Source organism: Lacerta agilis, chromosome 17 (genome assembly GCF_009819535.1).
Source record: "Lacerta agilis isolate rLacAgi1 chromosome 17, rLacAgi1.pri, whole genome shotgun sequence".
NCBI classification, from domain to species: Eukaryota; Metazoa; Chordata; class Lepidosauria; order Squamata; family Lacertidae; genus Lacerta; species Lacerta agilis.
Window position 1 is genome coordinate 8014916 of NC_046328.1, and position 18913 is coordinate 8033828.

At 46.1% G+C, this 18913-nt stretch overlaps 1 protein-coding gene across 1 annotated transcript in view; it reads left to right on the forward strand.

Moving 5' to 3' along the window:
• Positions 1–18913, forward strand: part of MMP17 (matrix metallopeptidase 17) — a 153271-nt gene that overhangs the window by 12546 nt on the left and 121812 nt on the right. The window lies entirely within an intron of this gene.

The window sequence follows — 18913 nt, forward strand, 5'->3', positions numbered from 1 at the left end:
CTTTTTTTTAAAAAAAATTCTTTTTTTTAATTTATTCATAAGGAAACTCTTTTTTGTTTTTGTTTTTTTAAAAAACGATAAATTCCAAAGCGGTTTACAACGACGAATTAATGCAATCATGGTGAAACATAATAAAATAAAAAATTCCTTCCAGTAGCACCTTAGAGACCAACTAAGTTTGTTCTTGTTAGTGCAATGAAACATCATCAAGACACACAGAAGACATCACCCATTAGGGAACAGGCTGGTTTTTAATAAATGATGGAGACACACCGTGATGGAGTGTGCAGTTACAGGGGTCGGCAGAAAAGTTGGCAGCCCTTGCTGTTGGTGTGCATTTAAAATGCAGAAGTTTGTCCTGCACCGACTTTGGAAGTAGTGTAGAGACAGTTGGGCAATCACAATGTTTTTGCCCTTTTGCCTTCACTTTGCCAGCTCAATGAAATGGAAGGTAGCGCATCCTGCTTCAAAAGGCACTGGCCCCGAGGAAGGCCAAATTATTTGCTGGAGATGGATTCAAGGAGATAGGAACTCTTTCTGGACCGATTTCAGCAAGCCCACCCAGACCTATCATGCAGTTACTTATGCTTGTTTTAAAACAGGAGCCAACAAACTTTTTCAACAGGGGGCCACTGTTCCTCAGACCCTGTGGGGGGGGGCAGACTATATTTTGGAGGGGGGGGAATGAATGAATTCCTATGCCCCACAAATAACCCAGAGATGCATTTTAAATAAAAGCACACATTCTTTTTTTTTAATAATAATTTTTATTGTTTTAATACACAACTTCTTCAACGAAAAGAAGATTAATTCACGCATAATCATCCATATTTTCCACCTTTCTGGCTTTCATAGCTGTGACTTCCCTCAGACCTTCCACATGGCTTTCAAATTTCTATCTTTTTAATCTATACATCTTTAGTCTATCATTGCTTAAACTATCATATACATAATAATCACTATAAAATTCATAATTGCAATAATATTTCTTCATTTATCTACAAAGCTTCTTGAAGATAAATAAAAGCACACATTCTACTCATGTAAAAACACCAGGCAGGCCCCACAAATAACCCAGAGATGCATTTTAAATAAAAGCACACATTCTACTCATGTAAAAACACCAGGCAGGCCCCACAAATAACCCAGAGATGCATTTTAAATAAAAGCACACATTCTACTCATGTAAAAACACCAGGCAGGCCCCACAAATAACCCAGAGATGCATTTTAAATAAAAGCACACATTCTACTCATGTAAAAACACCAGGCAGGCCCCACAAATAACCCAGAGATGCATTTTAAATAAAAGCACACATTCTACTCATTCTACTCATGTAAAATAAAAGCACACATTTACATTCTACTCATGTAAAAACACCAGGCAGGCCCCACAAATAACCCAGAGATGCATTTTAAATAAAAGCACACATTCTACTCATGTAAAAACACCAGGCAGGCCCCACAAATAACCCAGAGATGCATTTTAAATAAAAGCACACATTCTATTCATGTAAAAACACCAGGCAGGCCACACAAATGACCCAGAGATGCGTTTTAAATAAAAGCACACATTCTATTCATGTAAAAACACCAGGCAGGCCCCACAAATGACCCAGAGATGCGTTTTAAATAAAAGCACACATTCTACTCATGTAAAAACACCAGGCAGGCCCCACAAATAACCCAGAGATGCATTTTAAATAAAAGCACACATTCTACTCATGTAAAAACACGCCGATTCCTGGACTGTCCGCAGGCTAGATTTAGAAGGCGATTGGGCTGGATCCGGCCCCCAGGCCTTAGTTTGCCTACCCATGTTTTAAAAGTTCTAGGGATTTTTATTTGTGCTTTAATGGGGATCATGGTGTGTGTATATTTCTTTCCCTGAATAGTTTCGCGGGTTTTAGCTGTGTTATCTGTAATTTTGTCATGCACACCAATCTGAAAGCTTTTTGACAAAGCGATTGATGGAACTTTTTAAACATACAATGCCCCGTTTTAGTCTCAAGATTTGCCTCCCGTTAAGCAGAGGTGTCTGTTGCGGTCACATCTAGTTCAACCCCTGCTGGAGAGAGCAAAATTTCTCTTCAAAGTTTCTCCCCTTCCCACCCCCTCGCATTGGGGGAAATGCCTCAGTCCCTGTTCTGCTCTGAAAATATCCTCTTTGCTCCAATACTTCCTTTCATTTTGCTTCTCTCCATGCCATCGCCGGCTGCCCTTTGGGCGAATTTAAGTTCTAAGAGGGAATACAAACATTTGTATTCATAACTGGAGGCCACGGGAAAGAATCTTCCTCTGCCAGATTCCTTTTCTCCGATGGCTTTGTCCCAAAGGAGTTGCGCCTGCTAGCTGGCTTTTGTCTCTGCATTTTAACTGGGTGACAAAGATGGAAGGAGAAGCAGGTGTCTCGCTGAGTCTCTCGCCCCCACCGATCCCCCAGTGCTGCTTGGCACAACAGCAAAGTTAAGATGTTCGTCCGTGGACGCGATCAAAGGCAATTGGGTAGAGAGAGCTCCAGTCTGTGGGAACAGAGTTACTTGGTATTTGCACAGACGTTCCTTCAGGTTGGGGGGCTGGACTGTGCATTGGATTGACATTTGTCCATCTGTACTGGAACTTCAAGGGGGAGGAAAGAGGGTTGTGTGTGTTTTTGCTTTTACGCAGACAGTTGCTCCAGGGAAGCTGGAGAACAGATGAAATAAAGGAAGAGGGCTGTGGCATCTGGCCAAAGGTCCATCCAGGCTAGGGGTTGGGAACCTTTCTCAGCTTGAGGGCCGTATTTTCTCCCGGGCAGCTTTCCAGGGGCCAAATGCAGTTGGTGGGCAGGGCCAGAGGCAAAAGCAGGTGGAGGAATAAGTGTAGATTTTTTCTTTGTACGGGGGGCTAGTTTTTGCACACATTCATGCAGCCCTCTCTATCTTATACCCAGGCCAGCAAAAGACATTATCAGAGCCCGAGAACACATTGCAGCCACACAAAGCAGGGGTGGTGGGGGAAAGAGGATGTGTGGTTTGGGGTTAGTCCCTGGGGCCAGATAGAGGGGCTTGGAGGGCCATAGGTTACCCACCCCATATCCAACTTGCCGTAGGCTTCTCTTTCTGTTGGTTCCCAGCAACTGGCACTCAAGGCAGAATTGTGTTTGACACTGGAGGTTCTGCTTGTCTTCTGGGAATAATCGGCCTTTGGTAAGCCTACCCTTCATGTTTTTGCCGAGACCTCTTCCAAAGCCATGTGAACCACCATCACATCTCACAGGAGCCGAATCTATAAGTTAATGATGCCTAGATTGGAGAAGTCCTTTCACTGGTCTGTTCTGAATCTGCTCCTGATCCATTTCATTAGCTCACCTCAAGTATCAGCTTTATTAGAGAGGCAGCAAAAATGTCAGGTCTTTCCAGTACAATTCTGCAGTCTTTCCTCTGGTGACTCGCACTTGTCTACAGATAACCATGCCCTTCAGACCCATCTATTAGAAATAAGTAACACTGTGGACTTGTAAACCTCTAGACTCTTCTCCTGTATGGATCAGCTCCTTCTTTCTAAACCCAGTTCTCTGTAATATTTCCAGTTCAACAATCTGAGTGTGGCATTTATTTCTCTTTGCACCGGTTTCTGGTTGAGGTTGCAGACCAGCTTCTGACACCATATGTTGCTTGTTGAATCTTGACTCTAGAATTCAGACTTTGCACCCAGAATCCAAGTGAGTACCCAATGGGACACCCCCCCCCCCGAATCGCAAACCACTACTTCTTTTTTCAAATGTAAAAGGTAAAGGTAAAGGGACCCCTGACCATTAGGTCCAGTCGTGTCCGACTCTGGGGTTGCGGCGCTCATCTCGCGTTACTGGCCGAGGGAGCCGGCGTACAGCTTCTGGGTCATGTGCCCAGCATGACAAAGCCGCTTCTGGTGAACCAGAGCAGCGCACGGAAACGCCGTTTACCTTCCCGCTGGAGCAGTACCTATTTATCTACTTGCACTTTGACGTGCTTTCAAACTACTAGGTGGGCAGGAGCTGGGACTGAGCAACGGGAGCTCACCCCGTCGCAGGGATTCGAACCGCCGACCTTCTGATCGGCAAACCCTAGGCTCTGTGGTTTAACCCACAGCGCCACCTGTGTCCCTTTTCAAATGTAGAAACATGAATAATGTAGCCGGTCTTTAAAATGAACAGTAATGAGTCCCCCTGTACTCCACCTCCAGCACTCGGCCTTTGGTTCCACTGGAAATTTTACTGCTTCTCTAAGAAGTGGTGCTGGCCATTTCTTCCCCAAGCATCTCCTTTTAAGCATCGCTTGTCAAAATGCAGTCCACAATTTAAGAGCGAGCTTTGGAGCCAAGGTGTGGGGCTGGGTAAATCAGTTTGACAAAATGTTGGCTGGGTTCTTTCTCAAGCAGGCCTGCGATCTGTGGATGCATTTAAATTTCCGGGGGGAGGGGGGGACAAGCCTCCATCTCATTAAGATGGCAACTTTGTTTTGAGCTCTGGGAATGGCTGATCTCAGTATGCACCGATGCAATTCACTCCTCTCTTGCGTCTCTGTCGCCAGCTTGGCCTTACTGAATTTCTGTGGGTAGTTACGCTAAATTACTCATGATAATGAGACTTTGCTTTCCATGAGCATTCCTGAGAGCCAGCCGGCAAAGCTCTGAAAATGGAAAGTTGCCAGTGTGTGTGTGTGTGTGTGTGTGTGTGTGTATATATATATATATATATATATATATATATATATATATATATATATATATACACATACACACACACACACACACACACACACTGTCTCTAGAAAAGGCCAGATTTTCACACCAGGCCAAACTCTGGCAGTGTCTGATGGGTAGCTTGTGTTTTGATCCTGAAAATGTGGGAATGTTTTAGGATGCAGGAGAGGATATATTGTTTAAGATATCCTATTCCAACTTGTGTTTACAAGTCCCAGAAATTAGCAGAGTTCTCATTCCCCTGAGAAAGCTTGCTCAGGTCTGTTAAAACCTCTGGAATAAATGTCCTGGTATTTTCCCCATTAATCCCTCTCAAAATAAGACACTACACAGTCTTCTATAAAAGTATAAAAAGAGTTTACTCACGAGAAATCATCTGTTCACAATTGGATCCCAGATGGCAGACTTAAATTTAGTAAAAGTTACATTTACTCAGGAGACTGTTCCATAAGGGAAAACAGTTCCTTTTTGGTCTCTTGGCTGGAAGCCAAGAGAGCATCACAGTGGAGCATCCTTGGGAGCGTGGTGCAAAATAGAGAGAGAGATGGAGTCTCACCCCTGTGGTTTTGTGTTAACCTGCCCAGGTGAGACCACACCCATCTCCAGTTACACAGAGGAAGTCTATCCCAGCCCAGGTGAGACAGAGAGTTCTGACTGGCTGGCCTTGAGCTCCCTTTCTATGTCCACTCTAGCAATGTTGTGTTTGACTGCTCCTGTGTTTTACATCCCACAGAAAGGACATCATTTGGGCTGCCTGCCTTCTATAGAATCCCTGAGTGAGGTTCCCCTCTGTCTGTCACATGAGAAGCCATCTTGATCCATCGTTGATATTTGCTTGGCCAGGGCGAAACTAGGCTTTATTTTACCCTGGTCAAAGATCCAGTATGGCACTGTTATGGAGAAAATTCCAGGGCGAGAGACTACTCAATTGCCCAGCTCATCGGGGTGTAAGTCCCCCGTGGGTCTATGCAGTCAGTAAAAGAAGGAAGTCCCAGCCAAGTAATTTGGAGCAAAACAGCAGTCAGCAGACCACGATCTTTATTGTTGCGCAACAGGTCCCCACAGGAGTGAGAACCCCGAGCATGGGGTGACATCCTCTTTTAAAACTTCCCTCTTTCCCCCAGAATACACTTCAAGCAGCATCATTGAGACATCACCACTACATCACTAGCATGTCGCAAATGGGGAGAGGTATACAAGGGTTACACAAGTTCAATGTTAGGTCACTTTATCAGACACCTTCTGCAACACCTCTTAAGTACCCATCACCGAAAGAACAATAAAACTCTTTACTCTATTGTTGCCCCCTTGGTCACTCCCTGGGTGGGGTGCCGTGAATGTGCTCTCACGCTTGGGGAATTATGGTGGGATGCCCTGTTCCTGCTGCCTACAGTGACTTCCTGCTTCTTGGTTAATTGAAGGAGGTGGAGCCCAAATTCACCTTTCTTTAAGGGCTAAAATGGCGTTGGAATGAGGAGAGTCGGTTAAAGTATGGGTTTTCTACGAATTTATAAAGCTAGGTATCTTACCTGAGCTGTCAAGTCGAAAGGATACATTCAGGCATAATATTTGTAACATTGTAACAACTTTAAAGATGTGCCGCCGCCGCCCCCCGCTCCCCCCCCCCCCGCCATTTCCGTAAAAGCACCAGCAGACTCCCTTGGAAGGTGATGGACTCTCCTTCACTGGAGGTTTTTAAGCAGAGGATGGATGAACATCTGTAAGGGGTTCTTTAGCTGTGATTCCTGCATTGTAGACGCCTGGACTAGAGTACATTTCGGGGCACCTTCCAACCCTGCAATTATTATTTTTTATAATATGCTTTTTAATAGTTTTCTTACTTAACAAACACACACAAGAGATTAGCAAAAATGATGAAACAACAACAACAATAACCAACCAGCCATACATTTTTACAAAAGAACTTATGCCGCCATATTCTTAATTCCCAATCTTCCGCAATAGACTTCCATTTAATAAACTGTTTAATAAGCTGCTTCTTCAATCATTTTGCCATTTCTTCTGTTATCTGAATACTATACTTATAATCCATATTGTGGTTTGCAAAAATTAATCAAAGCATGTCCAGGTTTTAACTTGAGGGATATATATATATATATATATATATATATATATATATATATATATATATATATTCTTTATAAATTTCCCACTCCATTTTGAACTTTTGGTTTGTCTGTCTCCTAATTGTCTCCGTCATTTTTGCCAGTTCAAGATATTTTTACCAAAACCTTTCGCCCACTTAATCATTACTTCTTTCACCTCTTCATCTTTCACCTCCCTTTCTAGAAGAAGCTTATACATTCTAGATATTACTCTTTTCTTATTTTGTAGTAATTCTTTGCCTACTTTTGATTCTTCCGTTGCGAAACCCTTTTTCTTGTCTATCTTAAACACCTCCTTTAGTTGATAATATTGTAGCCAGCCCGTTAGGTGGTGTTTTATTTCCTCGAATTTTTTCACTTTCAATTCTGTGATTCGAAAGGCTGGTTCATACATTCATCTTTCTGGAGATCCAGGCTATATAGTGGGGAGGGGGGCAGGAGAGGTGGAACATTTGGGGACATGTATGTGTTATAAGAATTACCTGAAATGCCACTGCTTCGTATGGAAGTCTGTGGCGATACGGAGACTCAATAGTTGATTCTAGGTTCAAAGCTCCGGTCGGGAAAAATGACAGAGACCAACAATGTTGATCAGGCAAAACAATACTGATCCTTTATTGAGACACAGAAAAAACTACAGCTGTAGGGTCCCTGCCTTCTAAGAAAAAGGAAAGGGCCCCGATGAATGGGAACCCTTAATATTTATACCCTCCTATTCCCATACAATCCAATGGTGGCTGGAAGGCGTGAAAAACAAGGGTCTTACACGGAAATTGGATAGTTCATGGAAATAATGGGTGTCCTTTTCATGTGGAGGGGTGTCAAATGTTCTTCCCCTTATCTTCTTTTCTGGAGCGGACCTTTGAAATGGTGGGGCGATTAGCGACTATCTGGAGTTCTCACACCTTTCCGGCAATGGCTTCCAATATGGGTGGGTGTGAAATTCATGTTCAGGATGTTTCTTCATTAATGAATAACATTACTGTCCATGTGTAATTGTGTCCTATCTAAGCAGACACACTAGGTGTCACCGTGGTATGGGAGTGGTAGGTTTCAAACAATATAATTCCCTTATTACAGAAGAGAAATCTAACATGGTTATAAAAATTACACTCTTAAAACATCTGTCAAATATAGCAAAACAATTCTAACGTATTGGGGTTATAGCATTAAGGTTACAGTATCAGCTAAATAGAAAAGATTCAGAAAGGGAGGTCTGACATAAACATTGGTTACACTCGGAAGGGGAAATTTTGTAGCGTTATACATTGTTTCAAATAGAGAGCATCAGTGTATCAATAAAGCAATTAAGAGAACAAAATATAACTCCAGTATCACTCAGCAGGGCAAGGGATATTTACAATAATATTATGGTTTGAGTCTGACAGCTGTCATTTTGAGATGAGTTTTCTCCCCCCCCCCCCTATGCGAGACAATAGCTGCTAGCTCATCAAAGGAGTAGATTGACAGCCCTGCTGGGCTGTGGAAGTTGTGAATCGTTGTTGCCTGTGACCGATTGAAAGGAGAATTTCCTTCCTGAGAGGTGATAGGGTGATAAATTCCTGAGGGGTGATTTGCAAGTGGAATGAAGAGGAAGATGTTTGAAAGCTGTGCCAGTGGATCATGGCGTCGAAGAGGAGGATTCTGGGAACTGGAGAATTGGGCATCATATCCAGTCCAGTTACCCCTCTCTGTTCATGCCTGAAATGGTAAAACTGGACATGCCCTGGCATCGCCTTCCCCCCCTCGTAATTCTTATAACATATGGTTCAAGTGCTTACATGCAAGCAAGCATGGTTTGCTATATTGTGTCTGCTCACTAATACAGTAGACAGGCCCGTCTTACCCATTGAGGCTAGTGGCACAGGGCACCGGGGTGCAAAGTTCTGGAGGGCGCCAGTCGAGAGTCCGAGGAACACCGAATGAGCGTGCTGAGTGAGCAAGGGTGCGTGCATTGCTCCCACCGAGTGTCGGCTTGGTTTTTTTCCCTTTTAGCTTGCAGGTGCCAAATTCTGTGGGGCAGCAGAAGGCTAAAAGGGAAAAAAACTGAGCCGATGCTTGGCAGGAGCGCCGCACGCGCCCTCGCTCGCTCGGTGTGTTGCCTGCTGTGGCCACCGCGACGCAAAGCAGCCAGCTGAGCCAGGAGGCGCCGCGTCCAGCCTCTGCCTCTTCCCTGCCGGAGGAGCCGCCCTCCAGCCACTGCCCGCCTCCTCCAGCCCTAAAAAAAAGGTCAACTCTGGGAAAGGGGGGGGGGGCGCCGGAGGGATCTTTGCACCACAGCGCCGGATATGCTTAAGACGGCCCTGAAAGCAGATGTTTGGGTAAGTACCTAATGGGTGGTACATGATCTGGGCAGCCTTTGTGATTCTGCTGACTGTTCAGTTTCCCATGGCTTAAGCACTGTGGCTTACAGTGTGCTGCAGAAATGTAAGTTAATATTTCAACCTATAAATGTGAACCAACTGCCAAATCTCCCCTGGCAGAGGCTTCTGCTTTTCCAACCTAGTTTCAAAACATGCCACTTTCTCAAGATGTATGCTCTTAGGAATCCGATTTGCTGACTTCAATGTCTCGGCTAAGAGTATGTTCTGCTTAGTCCGAAAGAGGCAGCAAAGCCCTGAGAGAATCCAATAATTCCTTTGGTAGTGTCAGCATAAGTGTATTTGCTGCGTCCCCTGCACCTTCTAAACTGCGCACCTGTGCAACCTCATCAGAAAGTACTCAGACCATCTGTATTCCATGTGCGTCACCGTCATCAAAAATGTCTCCAAGATTGTGTAGCAGGTTCCTGGCAACAAATCCTCTTATTGGCTGATCTGCTTGTGATGTCGCCAATATTCCAGACGCTCTGGGAATTAAAGAAAAAAACGGGGGAAGGCAGCGGAATGTATGCAGTTGGGCTTCTGTGATGGAAGGACAAGTTGTCAGTTTGGCAAGGATATCACTCTGTAAGGAAGCTGAGATGCAAGGAGTCCCTAGGTGGGGCGAGAAGGAAGAGGGCTGTGTGTGTGATAAGCTGGAAATAGCAAACCAAAGCAAGGGGGCCAGGGAAAGGCTGATTTAAGCAGCTGACACTTTCCTTACTGCAAATCTCCACTGGAGCTTCACAAGTGTCAGGCTGATGTTACAAGGTGAATACCCTAAGACCTCCAGGCTATAGAATGGGTAGCGGGAGAGAGCTGGATTTCACAGTGATTTGCACCAACTAGCCAAACCTGAGTCGCAGTAAGAATTTATTAATTATGCGATGGTGCTTCCAACACTTCTGCTGTTATGGATTTGCTGCCTGCTGTGTCATAACTCTGCAAATCTTTTCTGTAGAGCGAGATGGAAAAACTCAACATTGCAAATCACTCCACGGAAGTGAACTAGCTAACAAAAACCCTCTTGCTGTCCAAATTGCCCACCTGTGCCCACATTACTCACAGATGCCCTAAAAGTCAGTCAGTCTCTCTCTCTCTCTCTCTCTCTCTCTCTCTCTCTCTCTCTCTCTCTCTCTCTCTCTCCCTCCCTCCCTCCCTCCCTCTCTCTCTCTCTCTCTCTCTCTCTCTCTGTGTTGGTGATGCAACTTTTATAATGTTTCACTACCTGGAGGGACCTTATACTCACCCAAGGCGAGTGGATGTTCATATGGGGGGGGGAGAGACACAGAAGCAGTGTTGTGAGTCTCTCCCCCCCACCACAATTGCAGGTTGCTTCTGCAACCGCCCATTGCTCCATCCAGGCAAGCAAGGGACATTTACACCATTCAAGGACACATTCCAGTCAGGCAAAGGCAATTGAGAATTGAGCACTGCTGGCAAGGGACGTGGCTTAGGGAGCTGGGGCATAGATTGGAGACAGTTCCTATGGCTGGGTGGAGATGGGTCCACAGAACCATTGTATCAACACACCCCTCAGCTGGCTGTCCTGTTTTGGGGCTCCGGTTGCATGAGATTGCGGCTCCCCAAAACACACTTTTTTGTTCCCATGCTCTCGTGTGTCCCGGTTTTTGGCCTGGACATGTTGGAGGGTGTGGTGTCGATATTTGCAAAGCTTAAATTCCAGAGGCACCCCTGCTTCCCAGCCACTGGGAAAGGCAGCAAAGGAGAAACTACCTTGCATGCAAGGAGCAGAAGTACATGTTTGTTTAATAGCAGGGAGATGGTGGTACCAGAAAACAACTTCATAATCGGGGTAGAATGAGTTTGCATACAAACATTTTTTTTAAAAAAAAATCAATCAATAACACCTTAAATAGGGAGATTTAGGAGTTTCAAAGGATCTTCCTCCGAATCTGTACATCTGGGAATACGTGTTTAGAGGGGGAGAGCGTTTGTCCCAGATTTTTATTTATTTATTTATGAGGATTGCTTGTGGTTTCTGGGTCAGAGAATTAAGAGATTTGATGTTTATATTAAAAAGAAAAGAGGGAAAGCAAACTGAAACACACACACACACACACACACACACCCAACCAACTCCTCAGTCCAATAGAAACGAAAGGTTTAGTGCACCAGTGTGGGGGCGAAAAGAGATGGAGACGCCGCTGAGATTTGGATTATAATGTCCTTGCATCTGCCTGGTGCTTTAATTTTGCAGAAGGGATCCAGGTTACATGGCAAAGAGGAGACAATGAGGTTCACCAGGAAGGGAGGCCTTTATGTCAGGCTTAATGATTGGGTAGGGTATGGCACAATTACCTGTTTGAAGCACTTGCATCTAATTGCTTCTCATTCTAACCCACATATCCCCACCTGACCGCCTTGGTCTGCCGAAATGCGCACATTCCCAAGTGACACTTTCCATATACCCTTGCCAGGGATCGATCTATCATTGCGGCAACAGCTACAAGTTGGCCCTGCCTGTTGACATTGGGCAGGTGCTTTCACTGCCCTCCTTCTGCTGCCTTAAAAATAATTATAATAATTAAGCAAGCCTGCCCCCAGGCATAATTTTGATGTGCTATTTTATTTTATAACGTATGTATTTTTTAAAATAATAAGTTGGTTTTATTTATTGTATACTTGGGTAAAGGGACGTGGGTGGCGCTGTGGGTTAAACCACTGAGCGTTGGGATTGCCGATCGACAGGTCGGCGGTTTGAATCCCCACGATGGAGTGAACTCCTGTTGCTCGGTCCCTGCTCCTGCCAACCTAGCAGTTCAAAAGCACACCATGCAAGTAGATAAATAGGTACCGCTCCAGCGGGAAGGTAAACGGCGTTTCTGTGCACTGCTCTGGTTTCGGTGTTCCCGTCTCCTGTCATGCTGTCTGAGGGTTCTGCGCCAGCTGTTTCCTATTGGGTGCAAACATTCTTGGAATCTCAACTTTAGTATTTTTTTTGGGAGGGGGGGAGGGAGGAATAAGGGGGTGGGCAATCCCTTGGTGCCTGCAAGGAACAGGAGCTGATATGGAGGCTTCCTTGATGCAGCTGCTGATAGCCTTACACCTGGTGGGGACAGTCTGTAGTTCAAGGAGAGAGTATCTGCTGAATCCCTGGCATCTTCAGATGAGGCTGGGAAGGAATCCTGTCCTGAAACCCCAGTGAGCTGCTGCCAGCCAGTGTCAAGAATACTGAGGTAGATGGACCAAGGGTCTTATTCAGTATGAGGTGGCTTTTCTGCGGGTGAAAAGGGGATGTTCCATGGGCCTGCCAGGGGGTGAATCATGGCAAGATCCCCTTCTGTTTCCCCAACACAGCCGTAGGGTGGTGGGGAGGAATATGCCCACTCTAGGGCTAGCAATCTTATTTACCCCTCCAGTCTTGGAAAGATTGTAGGGTGGGTTTGCGATGGTATTGGATTGCTTGCATTTTGCCTTTTATTGTAATTTATGTGTGATTTAATCCCTGCAAGCTGCTCAGTGAACTTTAGTTATAGGGCAGCCTATTAATTCTATGTATGAGTCAATACGTTTTCCCATGGGGTAGCTTGCAGTCCTACAAAGATGTGCTGATCTGGTTTGCTCAATGGAAGTGGAGTGTGTGTGTGTGTGTGTGTGTAAGGGGGGGGGCAGAGAATAAATTTGCCACGAGCGATGGCAGCTTCTCTACACCACTTCCACGGTCTCCACAAAACCAAACAAAGATGTTTTGGGGTGAAATATGGGTGATACACTCCAACATCATCTGAAGGTACAGCAAAAAAGAAAGAAGACCAGAAGCAAAATGCAAAATAGTTCCTCAGCTGATTGCACCTTCTGAAAACCCACAACCTACAAATCATTCTTAAAGTAGGTGTTTTCCTTTAAAAAAAAGAAAACAAAAACAGATGGGCAATCATTGTTCTGTTCTGGGGGTCATTCTTTCCAGAAGGCAAAAAAGTTAACTGCCTTCCGCTTTATTTCTTCAGCCAAACGGTTCCATTCCTCCCCCAAACTCACACTTTGCTTTTCAGGTCGTCTTTAACTGCTTTCGTCTTTTAACTGTGGACTTGTAAAAATAAAATAAAATGAAGCCAAGTAGACGGGAAAGCGATGGATTATGAGCATCGCAGTCCAGCAATTGCTTCTGTCCTGCAACAGGCTCCACAAAATGGAGAAACATTGTAGGTTTGAAAAGTGACAAGCTGATGCAAGCCCACATTTGTCACATCTCACGCTGGCAATAATGATTTGTGCAGCCTTTCCACACTAAAGATACCAGCCCAGCACCCCAGATTATTTTCTTGCGGCTGCTCCAGGGATGCAGATTCACTGGCTGGTGGATGCAGCCAGGTGGGTCTTGCCCTTGTGATGACGTTGTTCTTGAGAGGAAGATGCCCTGTGGCCCTTTGTGGCCTGTCTACTGGCAGAGTCCAGACTCCGAGGGTGAGACTTTGGACCTCTTGCTGAACCACAGCTCCCATCATCCCTAGCTATTGACCATACTTGCTGAGGGTGATGGGTGTTGCAGTTCAGCAACATCTGGAAGGCCAGAGGCTCCCCATAGTTGCCTTTTGGCTCTGTAGCAATTGGGCACTTGCTCACAAGCTAGTTACGTGGGGCGTTGGAGGCTGCAAATCTGAAGCAATGGGAATTCTACTAAGGGGGGGAAATTAAATTGCATCACTGAAAGGCTCCCGAGGACCTTAGTACGAACCACACACAGCCCTTTCAGAAGTGCTCTTCCACACATTCATTGAGTGCGTCTCAAGCCTATAATTTTGTTTGTCATGAATGGTTTGCCGTTTGCACAATGAGGATGGAGTTTTCCCATTGTTGTTTTCGTTTTTTAAAAAAAGCTTTGCGTGGTAAGCAAGTATAGAGTGGAGCTATTTGCTATGAATGGCGAGAAAACACTCTGATAATATTTACACATTTTAAAGGATCTTTATTTCACTGGTTTTCACGGGGATTCTTTCTTCCTCAACATGACCTAATGCAAGGTTGGGGAAACAGTGGCCCTCCAGGAGTTGCTAGACTACAGCTCCCATAATCGCTGACCGCTGGCCCTGCTGGCAGGGACCGGCAGGAGTTGAGAGTCCAGCAACATCTGGAGAGCCACAGAAATGCTGCCCCACTGTTGAATGGTCAGGACAAAGGCCTTCTGGCTGTTCCCTCACTGCAAGAAGCGAAGTTACAGGGAACGAGGCAGAGGGCCTTCTTGTCCTGTGGAACGCCCATATCAGATGCATAGCTGTCAAGTTTCGGATTTGAAAATAAGGGATCAGCAGTCTCACCTATCCTGGGGACAGTCACATGTCAGTGGTGGGCGGAGCCAGAAGCAAAAGTGGGTGGAGCAGCAATGTCAACTCCAAGCGGGCTGGGGCTCAGAGCGGAGCAAAGAGGAGGGCAGCCAGCAAAGAGGAGGGCAGCCATGTGCTCCGCGCGATGGAGCCCCATCGTCTTCTTGTCTGATCCCATCAAAACAGGACAGGAAGCAGCAGCTGCTCAAAGGCAGCCAGGCTCCGCCCACCAGCTAACCCTATTGGCCGGCTGAGGGGCTCGGCAGCAACGGATAGGGGCTGGTGCAGGGGGAGGAATACACCCCCCTGTAAGCACGGGAAACGGCTCCCACTTGCTTTGAGGGCTGAGGCTTTTCTCTCCAAGTAGGCGAGGTCTTCCCACCCAGTCCCTGGCCAGCAGGGGAGGAGCTGCTTCCATTAAAAACGGGAAATTTAAGGGAAATGAAAAAATAAGGGAGAGCAGCGGGAAACTGCTCGAAATAAGGGAGAATCCCGGGGAAAACGGGATACTTGACAGCACTGATAAGATGTCAAAGAAATAAACAACTATCAGACTTTTAGAAGACACCTGAAGGCAGTCCTGTTTAGGGAAGCTTTTAATATTTGATGAATTATTGTATTTTAATATTTTATTGGAAGCCGCCCAGAGTGGCTGGGGAAACCCAGCTAGATGGGCAGGGTATTATTATTATTATTATTATTATTATTATTATTATTATTATTATTATTATGTGGCGCACCATGGGAAAGTTATGCTGTAGAGATGGGTAACATGCTCTCCAACTTTTGGGTAGGAAAATCAGGACACACACACACACACACACACACACACACACACGCTCCAGGCTGCTGTCCCATCCCCCCCACATACTGCTGCCACCTTACCTTCGCCAGCTCATGCCATGGCCACCTGAGGCTTCCTTGGAGTGCTTACGTTATGGCAGCCACATGTGGACATCCTGGGTGGGTGTCTCTGTGCCAGCAGCGGACCTCTCTCTCTTTCCCTGCTGCCACAGCCTCCGCTACCTCTGCAGCCGCAGCCACTGTCACCACCGCAGGGTGGCTTCTGTTAATCTGGGATGTCCCACGCAAAACTGGATACTTGTGCAGTATGCCATGGACCAGTGGCCTGATTCTGTACAAGGCTCCATCATATGCCCCTCCACACCCGCAGAGTTTTTCTTCCCTAAGGGGAGCAGGGAGAATGTAACACGCAAATCAATGCAACAGGCTCCTCGGGCACCCAGATGCCGCAATGAAACTCTAAAGCAGCCAGAGGGAACTCGGATTTTGTTGGGAGCAGAAACATTTGGGGGCAGGATGTTGTCAGGAGCCAGAGCCAGGTGCTGGTTGGATCTGTGGTTAGCTGCCCCAAGTGGTACAAAGACTGCTGTTTGCTTCCCTGCTGGGAAGAGGTTCCGTTTGCAGGGTCTGGACTGACCTCCACCCACCCTGGCTGACCATTGGTCCCTCTTGAACAGGAAGTGGCATCAATGGACCCTTGTTCTTGGCTGGCACTTTGCCTGAGCAACAACTCTCTTCCCGACTCACCAGACTTGCTGCGTGGTTCTCACATTGTGTCTGTTTGGCGGGAGGCATTCTGATGGCAGTGGCTGCTTTTTCTAGACGGCTGAAGGCAATTTGATTTTGGGTTTTTTAAACTGTTTTTAACTGCTTCTACTGTACAGCTTTACTGTACAGTCATACCTCGGGTTACAATAGCTGCGGGTTGCATTCGGCCCGGGTTACGAACATGCCGAACCCGGAAGCACTGGAACGGGTTACTTCCAGGTTCGGCGCGTCGTGCATGTGCAGAAGCGCCGAATCGCATCGCGCACATGCGCAGATTCAGCGCTTTATGTTACGTGTTGCTCATGTTGTGAACGGGGCTCTGGAACGGATCCCGTTCGCAACCAGAGGTACCACTGTACAGCTTTAAGGGACGCGGGTGGCGCTGTGGTCTAAACCACAGAGCCTAGGGCTTGCTGATCGGAAGGTCGGCAGTTCGAATCCCCACGACGGGGTGAGCTCCCGTTGCTCGGTCCCTGCTCCTGCCAACCTAGCAGTTCAAAAGCACATCAAAGTGCAAGTAGATAAATAGGTACCGCTCCAGCGGGAAGGTAAACGCCGTTTCCGTGCACTGCTCTGGTTCGCCAGAAGTGACTTTGTCATGCTGGCCACATGACCCGGAAGCTGTACACCGGCTCCCTCGGCCAATAAAGTGAGATGAACACTGCAACCCCAGAACCATCCGCGATTGGACCTATTGATCTGGGATCCCTTTACCTTTATCTTACCGTACATCACCTTGAGACCTGTGTAAGAGCAAAAGCAGAGCTCTGGTGGATCAGGCCAAAGGCCCATCTGGTCCAGCATCCTGTTCTCTCAGTGGCCAAGCAAATGCCTATGAGAAGTCCATACACAGGACCTGAGAGAAACAGCACTCACTCTGTTTGTGATTCCCAGAGACTGAGATTGAGAGGAATATAGCCTCTGGCAAACCAAGCTGATGGACTATGCTGAGATGGCAAAACTGACTGGTAAACTCAGAAACCAAGAGGGCAAAAACTTTATAAAAGAATGGGGAAAACTATCAGCTATTTAGGAGACCACAGATGGAAGCAAAGGCAGGATTTTGATTTCACTTGTAGTGTAAAAATTACAATGGATAATATGGTTTGATATAAAAAAAAAACTGAGTACTGATGAATATGCAGTAGTAGATGTTTAAAATGAGACCCCATGGAGGGGATGGAGGGAAGTCTTGAGATTTGGGGAATCTCTTTATATAGATATACTTTTTATTTTCTGTTTATTTGCATTTTGTATTTGTAAAACCAATAAAAATGATTTCAAAAAAAAGAAAAGATAGGCATATTGCCCCCAACACAGCCATTGTGGCGAGTGGCCATTATCTTCCATTAATGTGCTTCGATTCTTAGAACTGGCCAAGTTTCGAGATAGGTCTTTCCAAGGCAGTAAATCATCTCGGTGTGTTTTCCCACACTCCCGAAAGCATTTGCATGGCTCTCACTTGCCCCAAGCGGCATTACCATGCCACCTCACGCGATGGGTTACTAAAATGGCATTGCGGCATCTTCACAATATTCCCTATGGGAGGGACCATTTAATTTGTGGTGGAAGGATATGTCCGCTGCATAGGGAAGATCTTTGGTGTTTGCGTGTTTGCAGTGTAAATCTTTATTTCAAACGCAAGCACCAGCTTGACTCGCATGCTTGTCTGAGGAGAAGACAGGAATGCAAAGCAAACTCCCCTTGAGCCTTTCTGTTTTACTCTCAACACTGTTATTATGTTGGGGGGTTTTGTTTGTGAATGAGTTATTCAAAAGACCTCTTTATCCCAAGGATGGTAATGGGCTTTGCCAAGAGATCAGCCTTTCGCAGAGAAGTTTGGGGAACAGAAGCCCTAGCTCCTGTTGCTGAGTGATAGTCTTGTGGTGACTGCATTGGGACCTTATTATCTGAGTCGCCTCTTTGGTCCTCATTTAGCAGGTTAGGATACAGAACGATGGCCTCTCGAGAGAAATCTCACTTGCTTTGATAAATTCTCACTGTTAAAATTGGCTTTCCTTCCACCTGTCTCTTATCCAGCACTCCTCCTTCATGTGAAGTCCCTGTAGGTTGCTGCGTAGCCACCTGACCCATTTCATTATTTCACGCTACCAGTGTATTTAAAGCAAACAAGCGCCGGAGACACATATGTATAAGTTTGTGGGGAAGGGGCTGAGGGAGAGAAGGAGCCTCTGAGAGGCATTCCTGGCAGCCGAGGCGTCCGTTTGTTGACAGCGTTTTATTAACATGTCCACTTCACACGCCTCAGCCGCGATCTTTCTTGTTTGCCTGAAGAGATACAATAGCTTGCTGTGACAACCTCTTCTAAGAAACTGCGATTCATAAGCCCAAATCACCGGTGAAATAAGCATCAGGCTGAGCCTCCCTTATTTGTGAGCGCTTAGAAGAAATGCTTTTTTTAGTATCACCCCTGTCCACCACTTCTGTGGACCATCCCTTTACACAGAAACATAGGGAGCTACCTTAAACCAAGTCAGACCGTTGGTCTTTCATATAGCTTAGTATTGTGTACACCTGGGGTCAGCAAACTTTTTCAGCAGGGGGCCGGTCCACTGTCCCTCAGACCTTGTTGGGGGGGGGGGTCAGACTATATTTTGAAGAAGAAGAAGAAGAAGAACAAATTCCTATGCCCCACAAATAACCCAGAGATGCATTTTAAATAAAAGCACACATTCTACTCATGTAAAAACACGCTGATTCCTGGACCGTTTGTGGGCTGGGTTGAGAAGGTGATTGGGCCGGATCTGGCCCCCGGGCCTTAGTTTGCCTACCCATGGTCTACACCAGGTATCAGCAACCTTTTTCAGCTATGGGCCGGTCCACCGTCC